The following is a 14,158-nucleotide window of genomic DNA, read 5'->3' as shown; positions in this document are numbered from 1 at the left end:
GGGTGGTAACCTATGACAATGGCATAAAAAAATAAAAGAATATATATTTTCTTTCATTGCAAATTTCTAAACACAAAAATTATAATCATCTACGTTAATTATTAAATTCTAACTCAGCCAAATGATATCCTATTTATATTCTCCTGAAGTATTGTGCCTCATCTCAGACATCAGTTCTTTAAAGCACAGTGAGTGTTGAGATAAGGTGGTGCTTCATCGTGTCAAAGGGAAGCATGAAAATGTAATGTGATTATCCATATATAAGAAATCTGAAAGCAATCCTAGCACTAAAATAAAATGCAGAAGGAGAAATGCACCACTGAATCCATATGACTATACGCAGATTACTCAGAATTATTGCTGAACAACAGTCCCAAAGAATGACAACCTTACCTGCTACAGGACATTGCCAGAGGAAAGTAAAGTGTGATATTTGGGTCTAAATTGGATTTATCACCATTATTTCTTATTGGAGCACTCTCAGAAGAATCCCCCCCTGATATGCAAAGACACTATAGGTGCATCCTAAGGGGATGCTCATTGCTTCATTCTGTTCTCCCGTAAGGTCAGCACATCTTATTTCTGTTTTGGGAAGGATACAATTCTTCCCTCTGTTTTCTATACACTAATAGTAATGGTAAGAACTCTTTGTTCTTGGCAGCAAAAGCACCAGTGATCTCAATCAAGGTGCATTGGACCTGTTCCAAGCCCAGATAAGACTTGGGAAAGGAGAAACAATCTTGTTAATAACATTGAAAGTCTAGTTGTGATTTTATTTATTTATTTATTATTTTTTAACTGATATTCCTGGTTGGGAGTCTGCTGCCTATTAGAGGAAGTACTTTTCATAGTACATGTACAAAAAGTAGGGTTATAGCTGGCCTAAACACTTGTGATGACTTCATTGGCAATAGGCTGGCACCTCAAAAGGCAATTCGAAAGTCAACTGCCAACACTCCTTATTATGAGGAAATTGAAGCCATGAACTCCAACTTACAAAGGATTTCCTCCTCTCTTTTCTTATCACATTAAAAAATAATTTGAAAGTAAGAAGCAACACACATATGGAGAGAGAACTAACACACACACACACATACACACACACACACACACACACACACACACACCAAAATGTTTACCTTTCAGAACCAGGGGAGTACAGTAAACAGAAACCAAAAGAAAAATAGTTTGAGGGCCTGTAGGATATTTTATGAAAAAAAGAAAATTATTTGAACTTAAAAGTTCAATTACAAAGACAAAGGGACCTAATAAAAACCAAATGTTTTTCTTAGGAGAAATACTATCATTTGTAAAGAACATAGAAATCATTCCAAATTAGGCAAAGGGGTTTAACTTATTAAATTGTTTGCATGGGTAGGGTGGTTGCAAAGAGGAAGGACAGTGGGATGGCTGCACTGTTGAAAAAAGGTGCAGAGGCAGGAATGTAGAAGATGCAAAGGGGTAAGCAAATGGATTCAATGGAATCCTAAAAGAATTAGGCAGAGGAGACAAAAAAGATGATTTGACAGGAAGATTGAAGCTGACTTTTCAGAGGAATCCTCTAGCTGGTTTAACACTCAAAAGCATTCTTTGCACAGAGAAATTGACTTTTAAGAAATGAGTGGGAATCTCTCCCCTGATGCTGGAGGAATTACCACAAGGATCATACAGCCCCACAAAGTGAATGATCATCCTGCAGTGAGCTCAGAATGGAGGCCTTAGCTCACTTTATAACATTTAATCTTCCCAGAAAATCTATATATTCTGCAGTTCTCACAGATTTTCTAGAAGCAAAGAGCCATTGATCAGCTCCAAGTCTTCAAGCTGACTTTCATGACCTCTTTAGTACAGAGCAGTCCAGAGAAAAGGGACTTTCAGAAATCCATTATTCTGACCTTTATCACAAAACAAGGTAGTCCTGGCTGACACAGATAGAGAATATTACTGGTAGGAGAGAGAAAGGGCCCTGAGCAAAAGTCATGAGGATTGTCACAGTCTTTTTGCTCCATAAACTGTGAGAGGGGATGAGAGATTTTGGATTATGTACAAGGAACTATGTAGGATCAGACAAAGCTGGAAATGGGTACAGGATTGGACACAGGTAGGAAAGTATGCAGGATCAGATATAGCTTGAAATATGCAAAGACTAAGACACCACTGGGAATGTGTACAGGTCAGACAAAGCTGGGAAAGAATATATGGACAGATATAGCTAAATGATGTGTCAGAGGATGTCAAGATGATCGATTCATTTAAGCAGAAGTAGTAGGAACTGGCTATTGGTAATTTTTGATAGAGAGATTCACGGCTATTGATTCATTTTCAGGCTTCACCAAAACAAAAGAGACTACCCTACTCTCTGGGATAGAGAGTAGCAGTATCTGTAAGTCAAAAGTCAGTCTACACCTCCATGTTCTAAGAGATATGAGACAGGATGGGTCTTAAAGACATCCAAGTGTTTCCTAATGGAGACACATATACATCACTGAGGCATGACTCAGTCAGTACCTTGTCTGCTGTGCAAGTGATCTGAATTCAAGTCTCTAGCACACACATATAAAAGGTGGGCATGGTTGTCCATATCTGTAATTCTAACCTAAAGAAGGAAGGTGAGGTGGAGACAGGAGTACCTTCCAGAGACCATATAATCCAGGCAAACACTGTGCGAAATATTCTATCTTTAAAAAAAAAAGACAAATACCTATAGAATGCATGTGAGGGTGACCCCTAGCCTCCACATACACACATGTACACATGTGCATATGTACACATGTGCATATGTGTATATGTGTGAAGAAAGACACATACAGAAACATCAATACACTTATACTACTATACACATGCACTCAAAGGGGGGGGAGAGAGAGAGAGAGAGAGAGAGAGAGAGAATGGATACATACAGCTTCTCTTACAAATTTTTGACTTTTATACAGCAGAGATGACATTGCTGAATACTACATGAGTTAGTGTTCTTAGCTCCTTGTCTTGTGGATGTTGAGATGAAGTAACAATGTCTAACTCTGGGCAACTTATGACAATGATACTCTGAGTAGACACTACTCAAATCTTGAAATGGTCACTTGCCTCCTGTCTTAAAGTTACAGCAAGTCATGATGTACAAGGAAATGGAGGCTTTCTGGGGATTGATAATACCTCTTCAATGTGTAACTGTACGCCACCATATGCATATAATACCCTAATTGGCCAGAAGAGTGTACATTGACTCCTCAGGAACTTGAGAAAAATACCTCCTCAATGTGTACCTGCATGTGAATCTGTACACCACATGAATAAGATTGCCTGAGAGATCAGAAGAGGGTATTGACTTCTCTGGAACCAAAGGTATAGATAGTTGTGGGCTGTCATTAAGGGGGTAGGAATCAAACCAGGAACTTAAAGAGGAACAGTCAGTGCTTTAACCCCAGGGGAATTTCTCCAGCTCTTGTATAACAAGTTTTGAAAGTTGTCACAGACCAAGAAGAAAAGACACAAGCGAAGAGTTTATTAACTGTTTTTAAATATTTCATCATTGTATATAAGTGTGCTTCACCTTTGAGGGACTCAGTCATTTCTCAGGAGCTGTGAAATCTTCACATAATTACATGTACATGATACATTCACATGCCATGTTAAGAGTCACAACATTGTAGCAGTGAGCTTTAGCTACACCACTGTGGCTCCTGGCAGACCTAACATTGTTGACCTGCCCAGGAGTTATCTTTGGATCCATGAATGAAAGATATGTGCAGGTTAGCTTATTTTTATAATGCCTTGGCTACCTCAACGGTTGGGCACTCCTAAACCTTCTCATGGTATCCAAGGCCCAATTGGGTAAGTGGGGGTACATTCTTACATGGCTCTTTCGCTCTCCTGCAGCTCTTCTCTTCTGTCTCCCCCCACATCCCTGCAATCCTCAGTCTTCTCCTCACTGCATCCTAGGCCATGAAACTCTAAGTTTCTCACCTCACCTTCCTTGCCCAACCATTGTCTGCTGGGATTTTTTAGTTTTTTTTTTAATTGGATACTTTATTTATTTGTATTTCAAACCTTATACCCATTTCAGGTTTCCCCTCTGCAAACCCCCTCTCCCATCTTCCCTTACACTACTTCTATAAGGGTGTTACCCCACCCATCTACCCACTCCCCTTTCACCACCCTACATTTCTCTACACTGGGACATCAAGCCTTCTACAGGATCGAGAGCCTCCCCTCCCATTGATGCCAGATAAGGCCCCTTCAGCTCCTTCACTCCTTCCCCTAACGTGTCCCTGTGCTCTTCTGGCATTTTTTTTTTTTTGATCAGTCAAAAGTCAATGCGAGACAAGACCTTTAGAATTTGGACATGCAGATTCCCAAAGGAATCAAAGTATTATAACAAATCTCCAACACAACATGTTTCTATGGACCAGCCTTTTTCTCTCTGCAGTTTTGACATTATTTTAGAAGTCAAGCCTTGAAATCATGTGTGATAGCTGTTGTTGGTAAGTACCCTCAGGTTTTTTTTTTTAATTGTGGAATTGGTAAATCCCTGTTGTTGTGTACTTGCAGTTTGGACATATTAAAGCGGTCCTAAAATTAGACATAATTGATCATTTATATCTATTTACTAGAATACTAAAGTACATTTGTTATCATCATCAAAGAGTTGTGCTTGCTAATGTTTAATTTATTGCTTGGATTGGTAGTGTTTTAGGCAGAAACTTTACTATTGTAGTATGACTATGTTTCTGTAAGTTGTAATTATTCATGTCTCAGTATATACTCTCATTCTTGCAGCAGGCAATATTGCCCTCGATGTTGTAGAGAAGAGATTTTTGCTTAGAAAACTGTTTCAAATCAGACATGAAGAATACCCATAAACACTTTTGTATTTGTGTTTTATTCCAAAAAGTCACTTAAATAATGAGACTTAGCCTATCTTGTCTGGTCCTAGAGGCATGAACATTCTAGACTGTTTAATCATAAGGATATTTTAGAAATCCTATTTACATGATTCCATAATATTTATTTTTTCAATCAGTGATAATCAAATGAATCAAGCATTCTGTTAATTATGCCAATATAATTGTGACTTGCTTCTCCTCAAAACCTCACCTCATCACTACAATCCCTCCACACTTTCCAAGATATTATGGCATAGAAATTCTCTCTCCTGTAGATGCTAGTTTTCATTATGTTTAAGTGAAGATATTATAATTTTTCATAACTTTCATGTCTTTGACATTTAAATCAAAAGATTATCTTAATAAGAAATTAAATAATTTGGTGGAAATCATGCTTTTGATTGACTATCTGCCTTTTTCTTCAAGGGAATGTGCTATTTAAATGATTTAAGAAAAGTTAGTGCTGTTCTGGGATATGTTTCAACCACACATGTCTACATAGTCTGAAAAGTGGAGCTTAGTTCAACATTTCTCAATCACAATCTCCATTTATTTTATTACCCTTTGTTTTTCAATAAAGCCTTTAATATTTAACTATGAAAATAGACACACTGATGGTTCCTATTTCATAGAAAATCATAAACATAATCCATACACCCTTAAATCTTTTTATCCTCAAAATGACATGAACAATATAGCTATAAAAATAGCTAAATGCGTGTAAATATCCTTTATAATGACTGCAAATCCTTTGGAAAGGACTATGATCTCTCTAGTGATGCTGGTTCCATGTAATGCAGTTTTTCTTGCTGAAATAATACCATAAAACTATATATTTTGTAAACTATATTTTGATAATTGGCTTAAGAAACAATTGAAATAGTCCCTTAATTGGGTGACTTTTCTCTTTTTATTTTGTCTTCAATAAATATCAGTGAGTTTGGATATTATTTATATTTTAGGAATTGTTCAAATACATATAATGCTTATCAGATTTATGCTTATTACAAAAGCTCCATTTATTTTTCTCAAGTTCTCATAAATACTTGATACAAATCTAAGTGTCCAAACAATATCCTCTAAGTATTTGTCAGCTTCTATTGTTCAAAAGTTTGTGTAATAATCATTATATCTTCTGCTTAAGGTCAAACTCTCCAGGCAGAAATCCAAATGCAGCTGAGAGTTCCATCTTATCAAAAGTTTGTATATCAGTACTGGTTAGTTCTCATTAATTTGACACAAAATAACTAGAGCCATTTAGGAAGGGGAACTTCAAATGAGGAATTGCCTCCATCAGATTTGCCCATGAGCAAAAGAGTATTTATTTAACTTGCACTGACATGTAGCAGTCTATCACTGAGAAAAGTCAAGGCAGAAATGCAAAGCAGGAATCTGGAGGCAGGAGATGATGTAGAAGCCATGGAGAAATACTGCTTACTGGATTGTTCCCTATTACATACTCACCTTTCTTTCTTATACAACTCAGGCCCATATGGCTAGGGTTGATGTAGATTGAGTATTTAGCTACATTTTACCTGAAGTGAAAACACTATTTAAATAAGATAATACAATTTAGTGCTCTTTTGGGATGGTTTAGATCCATACAATTCTACACAATCTGAAGTGTCGACTATTCCCTTGACTAATGATTTCAGTGGGACGATCGAGTATGGTAGGGGTGGAGCTACTGCCTCAACAAATAATTGCAGTGGGAGTGCCCAGTCTCCTATGGGTGGTGCCAAGCTTAGCCATGTGGTCCTGGGTTTATTATTCTTTACTGGGATTCACCACCCGTCACCCTCTCTTCAATCTGATCCATCTAATAATTTGAGAAAGGAAGGCTTATTTTGGCTCACAATTCAAGGACTCAGCTGATTCTGGCAAAGAAGTCACCATGGATGGAATTTGAGACAGCTCGATCCATTTCACCTGCAGCAAAGAAGCAGAGGGGGGGGGGGGAGTGCACTCTGGGACATTAACCAGTAGAGTAGTGATGCCCATATTCAGAAGGGTCTTCTTTCCTCAACTAGCACAAGCATAAGCTGGAAATTCCTTCAAAGACACTCCAAGTTTTGTCTCTCCTAGGTGATGTTCTTCACCAAACAGAAAAAAAAAAGAAAAAAAAAAGGTAGTAGGAAGACATCTTTGTCCATGGGACAATTAGAACTACAACTAAATATATTTTCATTTTTGTTAATACTTTGAGATACATACAAATATTCCTCAGTGTAGGTTAGGAGTACTAAGTTGGTGAATGTCAAGGTCACCAAATTACTTTCTAATTTATTAAGTTAGCTGTTTCTGAAGTACAGATTGAGATGCTAAGTAAAACGGTTACATCTGTAACTTAATTTACTGGCCTGGAAAATGATTATTTTCACACTACATGGGTTTTCAAGTCATTTGAAACTGAATATGTTATTAAGGCATTTCCCACCCTGATATTCTGCTTAGAAGAAGCTAAAGAGATGCAATTGGTAATAAATTGTCTACAGGAGTATAAATTGAGACTGAGACAACAAATAAACACATTCATGTTTTTCATAAAATACATGAGTATACTTCATTGGTTATACATCCTTTTGTAAAATATTAATGCCCAAATCATTCTATCCATTGCTTGTGGCTTCATTGTATTAATAATCATGGTTTAATTATATTGTGTCCACTATCATAGACACTCAAGTAAATAAACAAGAATATCGAATGAAGTAATGGATTGTTTGTTTGGCATGCATGAAAACTTGTGTTTGATTCTAATCAGCATCTAAAAACTTGACATATTGGCATACACTTGTATTCCCATCATCAAGAAAGGAAAGGCCAGGAATATCAAAGCTTAAGGTCATTTGGAGCTAAATTGATGGCAGCCTGAACTACACAGGTTCTGGTTTTAAGCAAGAGGAAAGATGACAAAGCTGGGAGAAATAATGGATAAAGGTGCTTCCTTCTCAAACCTGGAAAAGTGAATTGAGATTTCTGGATCCCAAGAAAAAGTCAATATATTAGAAAGAATATGCATGAACAGAGAACTTACTATAAAAAATAAAGCAGAGACAAGAGAATTGTCCAGAAATCTTGCAGGCTTTCTAAGGTGGAATACACACAGAAGCAGCAGAAACAGGAAAGACCTTCCTAAGAGACAAGGTGTAAATTGAAAACCAACTGCCAAAAATGTCTTCTGACCTGCACATACTGACCTGGCTCTGTGGCATCCTTATATCTGCACCCATACCACACACACACACACACACACACACACACACACACACACATGCCCACTATGAAAGGCATATATGTGCACTGTTGTACACACATGTTCACACAAACATGAATATATACTCATGCATACATCCACACAGACATATACATGCCTACACTCAAACACACATTCATATACTCGAACACACATGTTCACAAAGCAATGAAACTATGAATATAATCTTCAAGCTGTATGATGTTTTTTTCTCAACTGTTTCCTTCTCAGTTTGCTATTCGATTTTTGAGAGGATATTTTTGTAAAACTTCTTGAAAATTTTAATAAATGCAATTACATACATCCAACGCTCTATTTGTGCTTTGCATAGTGCTGTTAGTTGTCTGCAGTAATTTCTTATGCAACCCTCTAGGTGGAACAACAATATGAACTAACCAGTACCCTCAGAGCTCCTGTCTCTAGCTGCATATGTAGCAGAAGATGGCCTAGTCGGACATCATTGGGAAAAGAAGCCCCTTGGTATTGCAAACTTTATATGTCCTAGTACAGGGGAACGCCAGGCCCAAGAAGTGGGAGTGTGTGGGTAGGGGTGTGTGTGTGGAGGGAGGGTATGGGGGACTTTTGGGATAGCATTTGAAATGTAAATGAAGAAAATACCTAACAAAAAGATATATATATATATATATATATATATATATATATATATATATATATGGGGAGAGAGAGAGAAAAATTTTAAAAAAAACAAACCAAAAAAATAATTTCTCATGCAATTTTGTTGAATGTTCACTTATGACAGTGTGCAGTAACAGACAGTAACTTATCAGAATGTTCCCAGTATAAAGTATACCAACCGAGGCTGAAATCTAAATATTACCTATTAAATACTTTACTGGCTACATTGGCTGTATGTATTTTGATGTTATGCTTAAAACCTAATACTTAGTTAATACTTAGTTATAAAACTCTAAGTTAAAAATCCACATCTGATTAAAAACTACCCACAATAAAATTTCCTAAGATAAACAAATAGCACTGAAAGATTCCAGATCAACTTTATCATGCTCTTCATTCTTGCAACATTTAAATGGCTTTTGAATGACTGCCTCATATTTATAGAACATATCAAATATTTATAATACTTTGTCACTCTATCTCTGACAGGTCCACTTAAGCTGTTTGCTTGTTATGCCCATTTGCTTTTATTTGTTTTGTTTTACTCTGCAAAGCTATTCAGTTGGCATAAGCCAGTAAAAATGTCAGAAGGTAGCAGAAATAAAAATTATAACCTTCCCTCTCTCCAAAACAGCCTTCCTATTTTTATCACACACTCCTGTAGTTCAAGCCCTTTAATTCCCAGTTAAGTTGAATGCAGTAGTCATCAATATGTTTGCAAAACCATAATTTAAACCAAATTTAAACTAATCATCTATTTCTTTTTTCCATATGGTTGAAGTTTAAAATAGAAAAGACAAAGAAGGCACAAAGGGGAAACTGCATGCTGATGGGCAGTGGGATGCTCTGAGCTCTTTCCCCCATCATTATAGTGATCTGTTCTCAGTTTCGATTAATCAGTGTTGTCAGCAGCATGCTGGGTAAAGGGATCCAAGATGCCCTTGTTTACCATGAGATTGTCATCAATGTGCACCATCCTAGAATTCACCTTTCAAAAGAATAGCTCTAATAATTACACCATTAGTTCACATCAGAAAGGGAGTGCAATCCACTCTACTAACTGAGCCAAGCAGTGCTGATACAGACAAAGCCTCCATTTGTAAAGTGCTGTGCGGTTTCTTCTTTCTAAACACTGTAGAAGTTAATGATCTGAGGGCTGATGTGCAGACAAAGGTTTAGAAATGTTCTAAACACATATTTCCTTAAGGCATCTTATGCACAATGGGCCACCAGGAAGCTCATCGAGAAGTGTTCCTGGGATGGAAACCTTAATAAAGTGTGAACAGAGAAGGAAGACCTTAAAGTCCTGAGGTATGAAAGAAGCCCCTCTGCCAAAGGTCTATGGCAAGCTCCCCAGAGGGAGTCCCTACTGGCAGTGGATTCCAGTCTGTATATCCTTCTTCATTGGATGCTTGGATCTTGAGAAACTGTCATCTTATTCATGAGCACTCTCTTCAGTTAGGCTCCCAAGTCTGATGAACACAAGTTCTATGCTGAAGATGCTTCCAGAAGTGGTGAAATATGTTTTTCTTTCCCCAAATTTGATAATTAATGGAATGTCTACTGTGATTTTATGTTGCCTGAGACCTCCATCCTGCAAGGTATTCCATCTGGGGGCAGTTGGTGAGACTCAGGGAGCAGGTGAGAATGCAGAAGCAATCTCATTTATTAACTCTTGGGAAGTGCCCTTTATATCTTCCACCCACATCCCACTTGTCTGAAGCAGGTGTGTCCCTCCAAGTGGCAGTTCCCAAATTGGCTATCATTGTCTGCATCATCAACTTCTAGGCTCTCAGGCAGGCTTCAGTTTCTCCCTCAAGCAGAAGTTGCCTCTGTGTTAGCTCTGCATTACTCACTGTTTACTGATGTTTATGCAGAAGTGGCCACAGCCTTGTCAGTAAGACCTGCCACTTTTCCTACAATTCAAAGACCTAGTTGTCTACTTTTCATGTAAATCCAGTTACCTTCAGAGGTTGTGCATAGAAATGTACATATATGTGCCGTATACTACATTCTGTGTTAAAAGACACTGTAATTTGAAAATCAATCTTCTAAGAGTGAAGTGTTCAAATAATACAACATACAGAGTAGAATGAATCACATCAACCATCCTATGTAAAGGGCTTGAAGGAAATCACTGGGAGTCATGAGCTATGTGTGCTATGTCTGGACTCTTCATTGCTGATTGTGAGCAGTGAGTGCAGAAGTATGCCATAAGCAAAAGAGTATTTCTATGCTCCAGTAAAAATTTCCTTACAAAGTTAACTTTATAAACATAGACTGGTAACTACTGGACAATATATTTAAATCATCCTTTAATTAAAAAATATTCTGTTTGAAAAAAACCGTTCCAGAACTTTTATATATATACACACATATGCCTTAAACCATTCAAAAGCTAGATAGCTGGGCCACTTCCAAACCTCCATGTGGCTAATATTCTTTATGATAATCCCAGTTCATCCAACTCATCACTTACAAACACCATATTTCATCTTTTCTGTCCTGGACGCAGACCTGCCACTCTATGGGGCCAGGATCCCCTGACTCTCAGATGACTGTTAGGTTCTTTCTCTCTTCTGTAGCTCTCAGGCCTGCTCTTTAATCCTTTCCTGACATGGCAGCTCTCCCCTTGTCTTCCCTCATTCCTTTGCTCAGGAATCCTAAAGTCCAGCCTCTCTCTTTCTCTCTCTCTCTCTCTCTCTCTCTCTCTCTCTCTCTCTCTCTCTCTCTCTCTCTCTCTCTCTCTCTCTCTCTCTCTCTCTCTCTCTCTTTCTCTCTCTCTCTTTCCAGCCATTGACTGCCGGCAGCTTTACTTACCAATCAAAACCAACTAGAGGCAGGGTCCCTCAGTATCTTATGTAATTTTGGTGACCAAATTAACATAATATAAGTAGCATTAGACCAAATCCACATTTCCCCTTTTTAGTCCATTCAAAATGCCTTTTCTTTCTGATATACATTGAACATAGTTATAACTGTTATGTAAGCTATAAGGTATGAGGACTAATAACATCCAGTCCATCAAGTCTGTCAATTTAGGCACGTTAATCTAACATCTATCCTAACTTAAAGAGTTTACAATTCTATACCTGAATTATATTTTGATTTTTAACTTGCATTACCACCTGAAAACCAAATCTAGATCATTTTCCTTAATGCTAAACAACTTAAGTTTGATTATGAGGTTACAACTAGTCTTTAACCCCATCAGAGATCTGAGAATGAATTAAATATTACCTGAATATTTAGGAAGTAAATATGTAAACAATTTGGCGAGACAGCTGACTGTCTGGACAAACCCCTATTCCTCAAAACATCTCTCCCTCCAGATTATTGGCCTAAAACCATATGACAGACCTTAAGTGAAGCAGAAATTCTAAAGGACTAACTTACCCTGTATTGGCAGAACTAAACTGTCAACTTCCCCACATCTTGTGTCCTTTCCTGGACAATATATTTGTTTTTATCCGCAGGTAAATTAGGGCACTCTTGCCAAGTAACTACCTTGCCACAGTTGGAGCAAATCTATATGATGTTTATGATGCCTAATATCTTCTTTGAACTATGAAGTGGGTACTGTCAGGAACAAATATGTCTCCTAGTCAAAAAAAAATCTGTTAGTAATGAAATGATTTTAAATGCCACATTCTGTGGATTTCTGATGCTTTTGAAGACCATCTGTCTATATATAATATATCTGAAGTGTTAAAACTTAACTACGCTTAGATATTTCTATTTGAATAATATTGAAAATGCAATATTATAATTAAATTAAAATCTAATGTAACCATGACTTTACTATCTGTCACTCATCTTGCATTATTTAATCATCCTAAACAGTTTGGAATAGCATCTATTAGAAAGACTGGGTCTAAGCCATGTGTTCCTAAATGGGTTACATAGGCACAATGCTTATCTAAGAGCAATCATGTTAATTTAAAATTTTGTATCGATATAAAAAATGATACCAATGAAAACTTTAATCTATATCAATATTTAAAGTTTGTACCAGTGTAAGAAATTATAGCTTGATTTTTGCTCCAATTATAAAGATTTCTACCAATGCAAGATTATGGCTATACAATACTTTGAGAATAAATTTAGTAATTTATTTCATATATATAATTTTGTATAATATTACTCCATCCCCCCTTTTCTTTTCAATCTCCTTTTTTTTACCTAAAACAGGAAGGATAGAGAAGAAAGGAAAGACAATAATCTTCAAGTCTAAGGTTTCAATTTAGTTTCATTCCAGTTCAAAATTATAACCATTTCCAAAGTATCCCTTAAAACGACAACCTATCTATAATTTATAAAGTAACCATTACCTAGACACTCAAACCAAATGAATAGGGATGGCAATTCTCCATGATTTCTTCCTGTTGAAAGAGGTAATGAACATATACCTATACCTACACCTATACCTACACCTATACCTATACAGATACCTATGCAGGTACCTATATATCTATACATATACATTTTTTAATTAGGTATTTTCCTCAATTACATTTCCAATGCTATCCAAAAAGTCCCCAATACACTCCCCCCCCCAGTCCCTCACCCACCCACCCCCACCCCTTGGCCCTGGCATTCCCCTGTACTGGGGCATATAAAGTTGGCAAGTCCAATGGGCCTCTCTTTCCAGTGATGGCCAACTAGGCCATCTTTTGATACAAATGCAGCTAGAGTCAAGAGCTCTGGGGTACTGGTTAGTTCATAATAATGATCCACCTATGGGGCTGCAGTTCCATTTAGCTCCTTGGGTACTTTCTCTAGCTCCTCCATTGGGGGCCCAGTGATCCATCCAATAGCTGACTGTGAGCATCCACTTCTGTGTTTGCTAGGCCCCAGCATTGTCTCACAAGAGACAGCTATATCTGGGTCCTTTCAGCAAAATCTTGCTAGTGTATGCAATGGTGTCAGCGTTTGGAAGATGATTATGGGTTGGATCCCTGGATATGGCAGTCATTAGATGGTCCATCCTTTCTTCACAGCTCCAAACTTTATCTAGGTAACTCTTTCCATGGGTGTTTTGTTCCCAATTCCAAGAAGGGGCACAGTGTCCACACTTTGGTCTTCGTTCTTCTTGAGTTTCATGCGTTAAACAAATTGTATCTTATATCTTGGGTATCCTAAGTTTTTGGGCTAATATCCACTTATCAGTGAGTACATATTGTGTGAGTTCTTTTGTGAATATGTTACCTCACTCAGGATGATGCCCTCCAGATCCATCCATTTGCCTAGGAATTTCATAAATTCATTCCTTTTAATAGCTGAGTAGTACTCCATTGTGTAAATGTACCACATTTTCTGTATCCATTCCTCTGTTGAGGGGCATCTGGGTTCTTTTCAGCTTCTGGCTATTATAAATAAGGCT

Source organism: Mus caroli, unplaced genomic scaffold (genome assembly GCF_978045245.1).
Source record: "Mus caroli unplaced genomic scaffold, Mus_caroli_1 scaffold_7, whole genome shotgun sequence".
Taxonomy (NCBI): domain Eukaryota; kingdom Metazoa; phylum Chordata; class Mammalia; order Rodentia; family Muridae; genus Mus; species Mus caroli.
The sequence above is the reverse complement of the archived record's forward strand: the minus strand, read 5'-3'. Positions refer to the sequence as shown.